The sequence below is a fragment of the Schistocerca serialis genome, chromosome 8 (assembly GCF_023864345.2).
Source record: "Schistocerca serialis cubense isolate TAMUIC-IGC-003099 chromosome 8, iqSchSeri2.2, whole genome shotgun sequence".
In the NCBI taxonomy this organism is placed as follows: Eukaryota; Metazoa; Arthropoda; class Insecta; order Orthoptera; family Acrididae; genus Schistocerca; species Schistocerca serialis.
The window spans coordinates 36,324,158-36,339,895 of NC_064645.1; positions in this window are offsets into that span (position 1 = coordinate 36,324,158).

Sequence of the window (15,738 nt, forward strand, 5' to 3'; positions counted from 1 at the left end):
CAATACTGCATAAGTTATAAAAGTGTACAAACAATTATATTATTATCAACCAACACTGAAACTTATAAGAGAAAGTCCAATAATTGACTTTTCGTGACTTGCAATGTGTTTAATTACGGCAAAGCAAGGTGTGGTTAGGGTAGTTAGAAAGCATTCAACCGAACGGTTAGTAAGGTAGACAACAACTGTTTGTGTGCGCAGTTGAAGCGTTCAGTGGAAGTAAAGTTGCAAGGCTCATAGCCATATTCCTGCTAGCTGTACACTTCCTCCTTGATAATACAGCCCCGCCTTTCATTCACCGTACGAACGCCGAAATGGCGCATATTGACGTATCCGATCGCGGAGAACAAAAGCAACTACAGTCGCTTAGTAGTGGACAGGCATCAGGACCAGGTGAGATACCTGTAAGATTCTACAAAAATTACGCGAAACAACTTCCTCCCCTTCTAACGGCAGTTTATCGTAGTCGCTGGAGCAACGAAGGGTACCTAGCGACTGGAAAAAAGCGCAGGGTCTTCCCCGTTTTCGAGAAGGATCGTAGAGTAGATGCATATAATTAGTGGCCCATATATCGACACCAGTCTGTTGCATAATTATGGAATATGTTTTACACTGAAAAATTAGAACGTTTTTTGGGAACGAAAATCTCCTCTATGAAAATCAACATTTCCTCAGACTGAGATCTTGCAAAATGCAGCTCTGTTTATTCCTCAGCGAGATCGATAGCGCTGCAGACAAAGGCGCTCGGGTTGATGCCGCGGTCCTTGATTCCAGGAGGCACTTGATACCATCCTGCATTCACGACTTCCTTGCGGATAGAACTCAAATTGCCCTCTTAAGGGAATAAAATCTGCAAATCTAAAGGTAATTTACGGAATAACCCAAGGAAGTGGTTTAGGACCGTTATTGTTTCAGTGTGTGTAAATGATATAGTAGAAAGCGTCGGAAGGTCTTTAAGACTGTTCGCAGATGATTCGATTGTCTGTAAGAAAGCAACAACGCCAGAAGATTGGCCTAATGACGTACAGTAGATACGTGAATGCTGCAGGCTCTGTTGGTTGACGCGGAACGTGAATAAATGTAACGCATTGCGCATCGATAGGGAAAGAAATCTACTGGTGTACAACTACACTACTGACGACAAATTTCTGGAAACAGAAGGTACCGTATAATATCTAGGAGTAACTATCCAGAGCGACTTTAATTGGAATGACCACATAGAATAGATAGTAGGAAAACCAGACGCCAGGCTGAGATTCGTCGGAAGAATGTAAGAAATGAAAAAATGCAACTCTTCCACGAAAGAAGTGGCTTATAGGCGCTTGTCCGACCGATTCGATAGGATTGATAGAGAGAGAGAAATCGGAAGACAGACAGAGAGAGAGAGAGAGAGAGATAGAGAGAGGAGAAGAAGAAGAAGAAGAAGAAGAAGAAGAAGGAGAAGAAGATTCAACGAGTTTCGTCACAGCTAACAAACAGGATGAGTTATTCGGCGCGAGAGCGTTAAGGCCGGTTCCCACTAGGGCTGCCGCGCGTCAGCGGCGTGGTTGCCATGGAAACGGCGTCAGCGGCAAGGCGCGGCGGGCTCTGCGTCGCGGTTTGACCATGTCGAACCGCTTCCGCTGCCGCGTGACGCGCCCCAGGTGCGCGCCGCCAATCACAGAACGCGCTGAGCGTGACGTCAGGTACGCAACCCGGGGCCACAAGAACTTTCGCCGAACCGCTGGCGCGGACGCGGCGGCAGCTATGAAATACTTATCATCCGATTCCAAGGAAACTATTCTGTAGAAAAATTTGATTCTTGGGCATGTTACAGCCTGATATCTTCTCTCGATAAAGGACCGAATTTCTTTTCGATATTCGTCGTGGTTACTTGCTGTATCGCATTTACGTAAACCTTTACACGAAATTTTAATGAGTGTGCAGAGGTAAAAACGCATTGCGTGGACTTTGCGTATAGTTCATTTTAGGTAATACATTATTGCGTATGAAATTTAGTCAACATATCGAAATTGCTTTTAAAGCTGAGAGCAGAACGATAGCTATCACCGTTCTCGAGATATTGAATGATATGTCGGCGGACGGGCTGTGCAGTGACCGCGCGGATCGCTCGCGACGCGACCGATACTTCGTCCTGCTCGTTGTAAACCATGTGGTTGTATCAACTGCAAATTTCGTAAACGGTTCAAGAAATCTAAAAGCCTTTTTTTGCTAACGATAACTTGTAAAAAGTCATGTATTTCGTCACATGATAAATATCCAAAATCTGTTTATCTACCGAGATGTGAAAGTAACCACAGTTTTTCAGAAGGGATAGATGATTTTTTTTAACAGCATTTAATAGCGTGTGGAATGAGAAGTTAAACAGTAACTAATTTGCTGGTATGTCATAAGATGTAATTTGCTAAGTATCTACAGCTATTGATTATTTCCTTTGGTAAGTAACAAACGTTTTTTTTCTTTATCGAGTGTACTTTATTAGTTCAAGACGCGTTTCGCCTTTTACTTTAAGGCATTTTCGGTGGAATCTAGAATGATTCAGTTTTGTTTTAAATGCGTAACTGATTACTTACAGTGAATCGAGTTTTTGGCAGACATATACGTTTCCCCTTACCTGGTCACATGCTGGAGGTTGAACTAAAACTTAGATTATGGAACATAAGCACATTTTCATGTTCGCTCTTTTTTCTTCTGTCACTAGCTGTAGACATTTTACCGAAAACACTGATTTGAAGTCGTAACTACAGTGTGTTCACCTCATGTCCCTTCCTGTTTGGTTTATTTATGTACATGTTGCCAACCTAAAGAATTATATGCTGAAGTTGTTCGTTTATTTCTGTTCTCCTTATATCTGTCTATGTGTGGGGCTAGCCAGTGATAGTTATAGAAAGTTGAAAGTGAATGCAGTAGTTGTCAGACAGTGGTTGAAAGGTTTGGTGTTCAGCTGATTTCAGTTTTGGTTTAAATGTTTTGTGGAGGAGTGCATGGAAGACTAAATTCACTGCTTACATTAACAGATAAAATAGTAGAATAGCATTTGAACAAATGATTATTATCAGAATACTATCACCCAACCCCTTTGTCCTCACTCTTTGACGCCTCATAATATGTCCTGTCAACTTACCCCTCTTGTAGTCAAAGTTGTGCCGTAATTTCCTCTTCCTACTCTATTTAATTCCGTACCTCTTCTTTAGTTACACGATCCTCATATCTAGTCTTCAGCATTCTTATTGATCACCACGTTTTGAAAGCGTTCATTGTCTTCTCGACAGAACTGTTCATCGCCCACGTTTCACTTACAAGGCTGCACTCCACACAAATACCTTCGTAAAATAGTACCCAATCATTACAATTTATATTCCATGTGAACAAATTTTCTTTTTCAGAACGCTTTTCTTGCTATTCGCAGTCTTCATTTTATATCCTCTCTACTTCTGCCTTCTCAATTACTGCTTCCCTTTCAAGTCACTGAAGTCTTAGAAATGCAGTTTGGTTTCTGTACAAGTTGTAGATAATCTTGTGTCCCTGTGTTTTATCGATGACATCTCCAGAGCTTCAAAGAATGTTTTAATTAAGATTGTCAAAACCTTTCTCTAAACATGCAAATGCTATAAACACAGTTTCGCTGTTCTTCAGTGTGTCTACTTAGTTAAGTGGTAGGATCAGTATTGCCTTGCGTGTTCAGACATCTCACAGGAATGTAACATTGTACTTATGTTAGTTTGTACAACCCCTCCCCCTCTCCTGTCTACATATTCCTTCCACTATCTAGCCTTCTCTTATTTGCTTAGTTCTGGCTTGCCAAATGAGTTCTTGACAGTTGCTTCTCCTTTGAGCAAAGATTTCTTTGTTCTTTCTCATTTTCATTCCCTTATGTTTTCCAAGTGCAAAATCACGTTGCAATTTTGGACTTCCTGTCAACGTCATGTTTAGACATTTCTATTTCCAATGGCCTACTTTATTTGCTGCATTTTTATATTTTTCCCTCTTGTCAGATTTAATATTTCACGTTTTATCTAACGATTTCTACTGGACCTTCTTCCCATTCTCATACTCTGCTGCATTCACCACTTCTTCTCTCAAAGATATCCATTCGTATTCTAGCGGATTCCTTCCTCTGTTTCAGTCAGTCGTTGCATTACGCTAACTTTAAGATTATCGAAAAACTGTGGGTCTTGACTTATTCAAGTTCCATTTCCTTAATTTGCTACCGTTTACTGTCTCTTTAGTTGTAAAATGCAGCTCGTAACTAATAAAGTATTGTAGGTTTGCTTCTGCACCGGGAAAAATCTGGTTTCGAAAACTTTGTTCCAAATATGTATTATTCTTTCATGATTCTTAAGCAATGTGCTAGATAGTGAAGAATGATGAACGGTAGTCATGAAATCTGTTTATGGTGAAATGAGAAAACATGCATAATGGAATATGTGAAAGAGTACATTGTACAGAAAATGAAAAATTGGTATGTCTTCACCCAACTTCGTCTTTCCTCCATGTAGGTGTAAGATATAGTTTTTCAAACGCACCGGGAGTTTCAGTGGGTCCTGACCCATACCTCAGTAGCTGTCCGTCATTGGCTACCGCTAGCGCCTGCCGCTTCCAGATGGGAACGCCAATTCCGCGAGCCGCCGCGTCAAAGCGGAAAACGCTTGCCGCTGCCGTTGCCGCACGACGCGCTGCCGCGCTCTAGTGGGAACCGGCCTTTAGCGTGCTCACAGAAAGAAAGCGGGCTACCTGTGCAGAGGGGCATGGGGGGGGGGGGGGGGGGGGCAGCCCAAAGCGGCGCACCCAGCGCGGAAGATATCCCCTTGTTATGAGGCGAGGCAGCGCACAATGGACCTGCTCTGTTGGCCCCGGAATGAACGAGACATTCTTCCTTACCCGCTTTCGGCTCACCCATGGGAGACGCGCTACGCTGACAGAGTCGTCCTACAGTCTTCCCTCATACTTTTTTACAGGAACTAATCCGTCTGTCTCCTATCCCAAGAAAACGGAATTTATGTAGCATGTTCACTTCCGACTTCATGCGCGAAAGAATGAAATATTTATTATAGCATGCAACATATATCCTAAACTGTTCGAGACATCGATTCAGGATTCTAGTGATAGTATGTAAAGAGGAGAGTGTTTTGGTATGTGGTTAACATACGTAACTTTCTTAGCCACGGCGATACAGAGAAGCTGTAGTTCTTATTTAATTTTTTCAATCCAGTACTATAATTCTTTAAGAGTCTATTGAAAAGAGAATTGCTAGTGTGGAAATAAACATGAAGTTTGTCCTGTTATGCTACTGCAAACCGAAACAATGGGGTTTTCCGTTAAGCTGTGGACCTCTCTGGTCGCCAGTTGCTTGTTTAACGAGACACACTGTTTCAGAATTCCGTCACAATAGCTGCTGGAAGGTGAGTATGTGCAAATTATACTGTGTTTTGGCAACAGACACAAAATAAAACTTTTCAAGAGAAACGTAACCGTTGCTCATAATTGATGGCTCCTCTTCATGTGGTGAAAGTTTAACATTTCACACAAAAATAACTCGGCAGTTGTGTTGTAATTGTGGCGGAATCCCGTAACCCATCGTATTTTTCATAGTGAATAACTCGAATGGAAACTTAGCAAAGGATTTTCTCCCTGTTCTTTTATTTGATAAGTATGAAAGTAATTCGCAGCAAATAGTGCACCGTCTTCTTTTTCCTATCCCGTATTGCGTGTGAAGTGGTGATCTTCTTCACCAGAATTGTTTTTTGAAGTATGAAAGATAATTTATATATACACTCCTGGAAATTGAAATAAGAACACCGTGAATTCATTGTCCCAGGAAGGGGAAACTTTATTGACACATTCCTGGGGTCAGATACATCACATGATCACACTGACAGAACCACAGGCACATAGACACAGGCAACAGAGCATGCACAATGTCGGCACTAGTACAGTGTATATCCACCTTTCGCAGCAATGCAGGCTGCTATTCTCCCATGGAGACGATCGTAGAGATGCTGGATGTAGTCCTGTGGAACGGCTTGCCATGCCATTTCCACCTGGCGCCTCAGTTGGACCAGCGTTCGTGCTGGACGTGCAGACCGCGTGAGACGACGCTTCATCCAGTCCCAAACATGCTCAATGGGGGACAGATCCGGAGATCTTGCTGGCCAGGGTAGTTGACTTACACCTTCTAGAGCACGTTGGGTGGCACGGGATACATGCGGACGTGCATTGTCCTGTTGGAACAGCAAGTTCCCTTGCCGGTCTAGGAATGGTAGAACGATGGGTTCGATGACGGTTTGGATGCACCGTGCACTATTCAGTGTCCCCTCGACGATCACCAGTGGTGTACGGCCAGTGTAGGAGATCGCTCCCCACAACGTCATGCCGGGTGTTGGCCCTGTGTGCCTCGGTCGTATGCAGTCCTGATTGTGGCGCTCAGCTGCACGGCGCCAAACACGCATACGACCATCATTGGCACCAAGGCAGAAGCGACTCTCATCGCTGAAGACGACACGTCTCCAATCGTCCCTCCATTCACGCCTGTCGCGACACCACTGGAGGCGGGCTGCACGATGTTGGGGCGTGAGCGGAAGACGGCTTAACGGTGTGCGGGACCGTAGCCCAACTTCATGGAGACGGTTGCGAATGGTCCTCGCCGATACCCCAGGAGCAACAGTGTCCCTAATTTGCTGGGAAGTAGCGGTGCGGTCCCCTACGGCACTGCGTAGGATCCTACGGTCTTAGCGTGCATCCGTGCGTCGCTGCGGTCCGGTCCCAGGTCGACGGGCACGTGCACCTTCCGCCGACCACTGGCGACAACATCGATGTGCTGTGGAGACCTCACGCCCCACGTGTTGAGCAATTCGGCGGTACGTCCACCCGGCCTCCCGCATGCCCACTATACGCCCTCGCTCAAAGGCCGTCAACTGCACATACGGTTCACGTCCACGCTGTCGCGGCATGCTACCAGTGTTAAAGACTGCGATGGAGCTCCGTATGCCACGGCAAACTGGCTGACACTGACGGCGGCGGTGCACAAATGCTGCGCAGCTAGCGCCATTCGACGGCCAACACCGCGGTTCCTGGTGTGTCCGCTGTGCTGTGCGTGTGATCATTGCTTGTACAGCCCTCTCGCAGTGTCCGGAGCAAGTATGGTGGGTCTGACACACCGGTGTCAATGTGTTCTTTTTTCCATTTCCAGGAGTGTATTTATAGTGTATTTTTACCTTAGTGAGTAGTCTCAAGCGTTTCATGAAGTAATGACTGTCATGTTTTCGGAATCTTGCTATCCACAGGTAGACAGGCATCAAATATGTTATTTGTAGTAGAACAATGCAGCATTTTTGCTGCAGAATAGAACTGACCCAATAAAACTCTTTCGTAACTCTGGCGCTGTGAACATAGTGACGTCTTGCAGTACCTTACCAGCTGTTCGTAAAAGTCAGTATCACTGATGGAATTAATAGATATTTGTGGTAAGAAGATTCACTCTCTCACTCTATGCAGGATAGGAGCGGAAAGATGGTATGCTTTTGGCTGTACTTCTTCGTGTGTCACAACTGAAGTGTAGAAACAAAATCCTTTGCTAAGCTTCAGTCCTTGCTGTTCATTATTAAAGGTACACGGGGTTATAGAGTTCCTCTGAAATTGCACTAGAATTGGCGATTTATTTTTGTCTGAATTGTTAACCAGTTCTCATTCGAAGAAACATCATCACTTGTGAGGAACGGTTACATTTATCGTGTTGGCAGGTAAAATTTTGCCTTTTTTACCAAAACACAGTATAAATTACACAAATTCGCCTTGCACCAGCTATTGCGACATAATCTTGAAACAGAGTGACTTATTAAAGAACTACAAGGCTGTCGGATAGGTTAATTACCTTACGGAAAACTTCATTGTGTCGGTTTGCTGTAGCATAAGACAACATATTTCACGTTTATTTTCGTACTAGCGAATTGTCTTTGCACTAGCTATCACTGACTTTTTAAAAATTACAGTACTGGTTCAGAAAAAAAGTTAAACAGAAACTTTATCTTCGGCTGTATCGACGTAGTTAAGAAAGTTCCGCATGTTCACGTACTGGGAAAATCTTCCCCTCGTTGTGTGCTGTCGTTTGGCAATACCTCGAACGCTTCAGGGCCAGTGAGGTGTGTTGCGAATATTTCATTCTCGCGCGCTTACGGTCGGAAGTGAACGTGCTGCAGAAATTCCGATTCCCCGAGCCTGGAGACACACACAGACCGCCTCCCAAAATTAAATATATAGGCTAAATTTCATTCACAGCGTCATGTGGTGTAATGTACACCAAACGCAAAATCATAACGACCAATTTTTTCACTGCAAACTTCTTCGAATCTAGCGCAGCATCTTATTTCAATGGGAATATCACAGTATGCGTGATCGTTAGTGAGTGATGGGCACTTCACCATGAAATTGACATATAAAACTGTAAATAACGTAAAAAGCAAATTTTTTTTCGTGAGTAGTTTGCTTTAAATCATGTGAGAGAGACTGCAGAGTTAAGGGAGCGCACATGGAGACGACGTTCTACCCGTAACAGCGCTGCTTCTCTTCCTATCAACATTAATGATAGGAACGATCCTGTCCATTTCACCAAATTCCTGATTTGGAGTTTGAATAGGACTAGAGATCACCGACTATCTTGCGTTGTGTGCGTGGGTCATACAGCTGTGCTGGACAGCACGGCGCCGCGCGTCTTTAGTGCGCGGACTGGAGCGCTTTGTGGCGGCTAGCGCGGCTTCCTCCCTCGGCCATGGGTCTGCGTAGGGTATACTCTTTTTTTGTCATCATTCGTCTGACTGGTTTGATGCGGCGCGCCACGAATTCCTCTCCTGTGCTAACCTCTTCATCTCAGAGAAGCACTTGCAACTTACATCCTCAATTATTTGCTGGATGAGTTCCAGTCTCTGTCTTCCTCTACAGTTTTTGCCCTCTACAGTTCCCTCTAGTACTATGGAAGTCATTCCCTCATGTCTTAACAGGTGCCCTATCATCCTTTCCCTTCTCCTTATCAGTGTTTTCCACATATTCCTTTCCTCTTCGATTCTGCGTAGAACCTCCTCATTCCTTACCTCATTTTCAACATCCGCCTGTAGCACCACATCTCAAATGCTTCGATTCTCTCCTGTTCCGGTTTTCCCACAGTCCGTTCACTACCATATAATGCTGTACTCCAGACGTACATTTTCAGAAATTTATTCCCGAAATTAAGGCCGATATTTGATATTAGTAGACTTATCTTGGCCAGAAATGCCTTTTTTGCCATAGCGAGTCTGCTTTTGATGTCCTCCTTGCTCCGTCCGTCATTGGTTATTTTACTGCCTAGGTAGCAGAATTCTTTAACTTCATTGACTTCGTGACCATCAATCCTGATCTTAAGTTTCTCGCTGCTCTCATTTCAACTACTTCTCATTACCTTCGTCTTTCTCCGATTTACTCTCAAACCATACTGTGTACTCATTAGACTGTCCATTCCGTTCAGCAGATCATTTAATTCTTCTTCACTTTCACTCAGGATAGCAATGTCATCAGCGAATCGTATCATTGATATCGTTTCACCTTGAATTTTAATTCCACTCCTGAACCTTTCTATTATTTCCATCATTGCATCATTGAACAGTAGGGGCGAAAGGCTACATCCTTGTCTTACATCCTTTTTAATACGAGCATTTCCCTCTTGGCCGTTGTAGATGTCGTATATGACCCGTCTCTCCCTATAGCTTACGCCTACTTTTTTTCACAACTTCGAACATCTTGCACCGTTTTACATTGCCGAACGCTTTTTCCAGGTCGACAAATTGTATGAACGTGTCTTGATTTTTCTTTAGTGTTGCTTCCAATATTAACCGCAACGTCAGAATTGCCTCTCTCCTACCTTTACTTTTCCTAAAACCAAACTGATTGTCACCTAGCGCATCCTCAATTTTCTTTTCCATTCTTCTGTATATTATTCTTGTAAGCAACTTGGATGCACGAGCTGTTAAGCTAATTGTGCGATAATTCTTGCTCTTGTCAACTCTTGCCGTCTTCTGAATTGTGTGGATGATGCTTTTCCGAAAGTCAGATGGTATATCGCCAGACTCATACATTCTACACACCAACGTGAGTAGTCATTTTGTTTCCACTTCCCGCAATGATTTCAGAAATTCCTTGTTGTCCTTAGCGTAAGTTAAAGTCAGATTAAGTAGCGTGTAAGTCTAGAGACAGATGACCTCAGCAGTTTGGTCCCATAGAAATTTACCACAAATTTCCAGCGCGGCGGCTCGGCACACAGGTTGCCGACTCTCTCCCTCTACTACACCTCTCTGTAGGTGCTTCTCGACTCCAGTTGCAGACGCTGCAAGAGAGCCATTGTGAATCTCTGAAATTTCGGGAGAGCTCATTCCGGGAAGAGTCGGGCAACATATTAGTTTCTCCCACATACATCTCGCGAAATGACCTCGAAGCAAAAGAAAAGAGAAATTAGAGCCAATAAATAGACTTACCGACAGTCAGTCTTCCCACGTGCCACTCGCTAGTGGAACAGGGAAGGGGATATCAGTTAGTGGCATCAGTACTAGCCTCAGTTAGTTACACTCCGTAAGTGGCACACGGAGCATTGGATTAGATGTGCATCAGGAGTGCTCAGCCCGTCGATCGTGATCGACCGGTCGACCACAAAGGCTTCATGAGTCGACCTTCCAAAACCTTTGTCCGAAAACTGTTTAAATGAGTTGTTTTTGTAAAATACCAGCTTGTTGACAATGACGTGTATCGCGCCTTATTTGTAGGTAGTAAATATGACGACAGTGTGTCCGTCTCTTTCGACTCCGTCTGCTTTTCACCACCTTTAACACTCGCTTCGAGCAACAGCCTTCCCTCCTGCACGGTGAGACTGCTACTCGTCAACTGTTTTATCGCGGCGCGTTGCGTCGTGGGATGCAGCGATCGAGGAGAGCACTCCGGGTTTGCTGCGGAATCAGGCGACCTCCACGAAAGAACAATATGCACGACCGAGGTGATAATCAGTTAAATACTTTGTTATCGAATCCAAGATTGCTGTTTGCATTGACGTGTCAGGTAACCGCCTAATCACTCATTTTCAAAACAATCGCGATCAAAATAACCAAACAATAGACAACACAGCGACAGCACAGCTCAGCGACAATGCAGTCAACTCGATCAACACGATCGAACGTCTCCAGACCGCTACGGCGCTACGTCCCCCGACCGCCGCCGACTGCTACCGCTCAAACTAAGTGTGTCCATGTGCCAGGCTACGGTTCGCACTAACGTGTTTGTCAAATGACACAGAGAAACATGTAACTTGTCATTTTGTGTATCACAAGTACTGATGAACTACTCAACACCATTTCACGGTGGCACAGTTGTTAAGGAGTGCTTTCGAGCCACTAGCGAGTCCTCGCGTTTAAAAATAAGTAAGCATGATGTCAGCCATCGGAGACATGCCGCTGTCAAGACGTAAAATAAAATTAATGGCGGAAAATATAAATAATTTTATATAACAGATTTGCAGTCCAGCTTGTGTTTCTCACTGCAGTTGGGCGAGTCAATAGATAGCGTCGATTTACATCATCAGTGTTCTGCCCTAGTGCAGCTCTCCATTCAGGCCTGCCATTTGCTACCTTCCTCATTTCCTTATAATCATTTCCTGTCCTTATATAATCCACCACCTGGTATCTTCTGCGTCCTTCTCCTCCTCCTCCTCTTCTTCTTCCTGTTCTTCTTATTCCATTCACCGTTTCTTCCATAGCACCCATCAGTAAATAATCTGTTCTCAGCCAGTGTCCCAAACAGTTGTTTCCTCTTCCTGATTACCTTTAAAATTTCTCTCCCCTCCCCCACTCTTCTAAACATCTCTTCATTTCTCACTTTTTCTACCCATTTTATCCCTCCCACGCCGCCTCCAAATCCAGATTTCAAATGCTTTTGTTCTCCTTTTTCCTTCTTTCCTCCGTGTCCATGTCTGAACTCCGTACAATGCCACGCTCCGTATGAAGCATTTTTCCAGTCTCTTCCTTTATTAAAGGCCTCCTTAGCAAATCCTATCACTGCTTTGAACATAGCTGCTAACGTCCAGTGACCGTGTCAGAATTATATTAGAACAAATAAGCCCTCGGTCACAAATATTAAGTCAAAATTGACCAGGTTTCGATGCTACTGTGAGCGTCGTCTTCAGAATTAGACTAATTGTTCTAAAACATATTAAGTATATAATGCATTAATAAAATTAAAGTTTGTACTTACTGGAAAAAGATGCAGTACTTACAAGTCACATATTAAAAAAGATCTAAGCCGGAAGGGCGACGTCATGAATAGTTGTAAGAAAGATGACGAGCCGCTAAGGGCTGCTCGTACTTTAGTGAACAAGGGTTGCAACAATACTCTTGTTCACTAAACAAGTACTGCATCTTTTCCAGTCAGTACAAACTTTAATTTTATTAATTTATTACATACTTAAAATGTTTTAGAACAGTTAGTCTAATTCTGAAGACGACGCTCATACTAGCGTCGAAACCTGGTCAATTTTGACTTAATATTTGGACCGAGGGCTTATTTGTTCTAATATAATCCTATCACTGCATTCAAATCTTCTATTACGATCATGCAGGCGTTTCTTTCTTCTTTATCCATAATTTATTCAATCTTTTCGTAATATTCCTCTACTTCGTTATCAGTGTGTTGACATGTTGGCATGTATATTTGAATTAAAACGACATCCTCCTTCTCAGTTCTTAATCTCATCATCATCAGTGTTTCATCTATGTAGTGCGCACTTAGTACATTTTTCATCATCCACTTTCCTGTCATAATTGCCACACCATAGCTGCCTCTCTTCTCCCTGCCCGAGTAAAACAATTTGTACTCTCCGCTGTCCAAATCTCGCTAACTCCCCCATCTCACTCCACACATACCTGTTACACCGAGTCTATTCTTCCTCATTTCCTGTTTGGCATTTTCCAGCTTCTCAGCCTGTAATAGTGTTGAGCACATTCCATCTTCCAATCCTTAACTTCCCTTCCCTCTCCCTACTCAGTTTCCTCTTTCCTTCTTCATCCTCCTCCGGTGCTTATGTGTTTGATCTCGTTGTAATCCCCTACCGGAAATCCGGTAGAGGGGAAGTTTTACCTCCGGATTATTTTACAAAGAGAGCCATACCACTTGTTTCCTGGGGAGAAAGTGATGTGGTAGTATCCCGTTCCTTTCCACATAGGCAGACGGTTGTTCAGCCGAATTCAACCTCTCAGTATGAGTCAGGCGCTGTTTCTAGCCGCATTTTCGAGAACATACGCTAAAGTTTCCCTCTTCCGTCCTCGTCGCCGTACCGAAGTCCATCTTCTCCGCCGCCTCCGACGTTAGAGATAAAAATGGAAAAGGAAAGACATCCTCAGGCCTCTTCGGGCTGGAAGAAACAACAGTTGGCCTAGGAAGGACGATAGAAAACAAAGCAGAAGCAGCCTGACACAAGCAAGTGGAAGTAACGCTGACTTAGCTAAGGGCCCGTGTGATTGCCGCCCACATGCTCCCTAGCAGGAAGCCCCCTAAGGGGCAGGTTTTTATGATATTGATATTATGGGATTTCAGTGTAAAAGACATCTTGCTTACAATGTCGACCTTGAAAGACACTACATGAGGACATGGTTTTTCGCACTGCATTCAAATCCTTCATTTCTGAATATGATTTTCCTGTTCAGAAACTTGTGTGTATTACAACGGATAAAGCGCTTTGATTGATAGGCAGACCCAGATGTTTTGTTACCTAGTATGCTAACGACGAATCATTTCCGCATTTCTTTAAATATCATTGAATCATGCATCAGCAATTACTTTATGGACATACACTAATCAGCCAGACTATTATGACCACTTACCAAATAGCCAGTATGTTCCCGATAATAGCAGCGACGCATTGTGGCACGGAAACAATGAGACCTTGGTGGGTCGCTGGAGGGAGTTGCCACCACATCTGCATACGTTCTCTCTCTCTCTCTCTCTCACGCACACACACACACACACACACACACACACACACACACACACACACACACAGACACACACACACACGTCACCTAATTCCCGTAAATTCCGGAGAGGGGACCGATCCGTTCTGGCGCCACATTCAAGCAAATCCCAGATGTAATGGATCAGGTTCTAATCTGGAGAATTTGGGGGGGGGGGGGGGCTAGCACATCAATTTGTAGTCCCTACTTTCTTCCTCGGACGACGTCATCGCACTCCTGGCCTTGGACTTGGACTTGGCGCATTATCTTGTTGAAAAATGCCACTTCCGTCCGAAAACCTGATCGTACTGAAGGGGTGTACGTGTGACCTGCAACCAGTGTGCAGTGCTACTTGGCTGTCGTGGTGCTTTGCACGAGCGCAACTGGACTCGTGGATTCCGACGTGAATGTTCCCCAGGACATACTGGAGCTGCCGGCAGCTCGCCTCCGTCCCGCAGTACAGGTGTCGAGGAGCTGTTCTCCTGGAAGACGACGGATTAGCGGGATCCATCACATCATGCGACACTCTGCCACTGCGCCAATGTAGGTTTAGTTTCCCAGAAGTGCTGTTCACGTAGTGTTAGAGCGCACGACAACAAAGTAAGCGATTCACAAAGAGAGTGAAGTAGCCCGAAGGACATGCATGACGGTTGACTGGTTTAAGAGCGAAACACAGCCCAGCGCCGTCTTGGCAGTTGTTGGAGGCACCAGCAAATATGTTTACAGCAGGCGCTACTCGAACGTGACGTAGTGAACAGCTTTTGCGTCAAATCAGAATGCTTCATATTAAGTAGATAGTCCACTCTCACGCAAATGCAACTCACACACACACACACACACACACACACACACACACACGACTGTGTGTGTGTCTATTGTTGACGAAGGCCTTAATGGCCGAAAGCTTTTTAATTGTGAGAGTCTTTTTGTTGTGCCTGTCTGAGACTCAGCATCTCCGCTATGTGGTAACAACTTTCCTTCTCATAATATTGTTACATTCCATCCTGGATTTTCCATTGTTACTACATGTAAGTGGCACAATAGAACGCGTCCGATGGGTCCTTCTTTCGGTTTCGTCACATACTGATTTTTTCCGGAACAGTCCATGTCGATTTGCCTGTTTTTTCATTTCTGCCAAAGCCATCGACGTAGCAGTCAATGTGTCAACATTGCGTGGTGAAACTAAACGTTGCAGTTTTTGGCTCCTCCAGTACCAGATTGTAAATCAGGCTCCAGACACATCGTTGAGAGGGTCGGAGGTGCGAATCATTAACTGTGCCGAGTTCGGAGCTCTGAAATCGTGAGTGTGCTGAATATGGTGCATGCGCGGAAGCGGCGTGCAGTGGCTTCGTGTGCTAATATTGGAGGCTAAGCGATTTTAACGTTACCTGTTTGTTGCCTAACGAATTTTGTGCTTTTACTAGCGCCAATTGCGCCAGCATTTCCCCTCACACGTTTCCGCCCGCGGCAAAGACCAGTCTTGCCATTTAGATTTTTGTTCGTCATTTTCAGCAGTTGTTTTTGAAAAATGTCTGTGTGAAGAAATAGCACACTAGTTGCGTTAAATATCGTTTTCTAATGCAACTGGTATGTTATTTATTCACATTGGAAATTATCTTATTCTGATCATGCCGCCGCCACCCCCCCCCCCCCCCCCCCAATCCCCAAGTAGAATCGGACTTCTACTGGAAGTGATGAAAGGTCAGAAAGTAGTAAGACTCCTTCA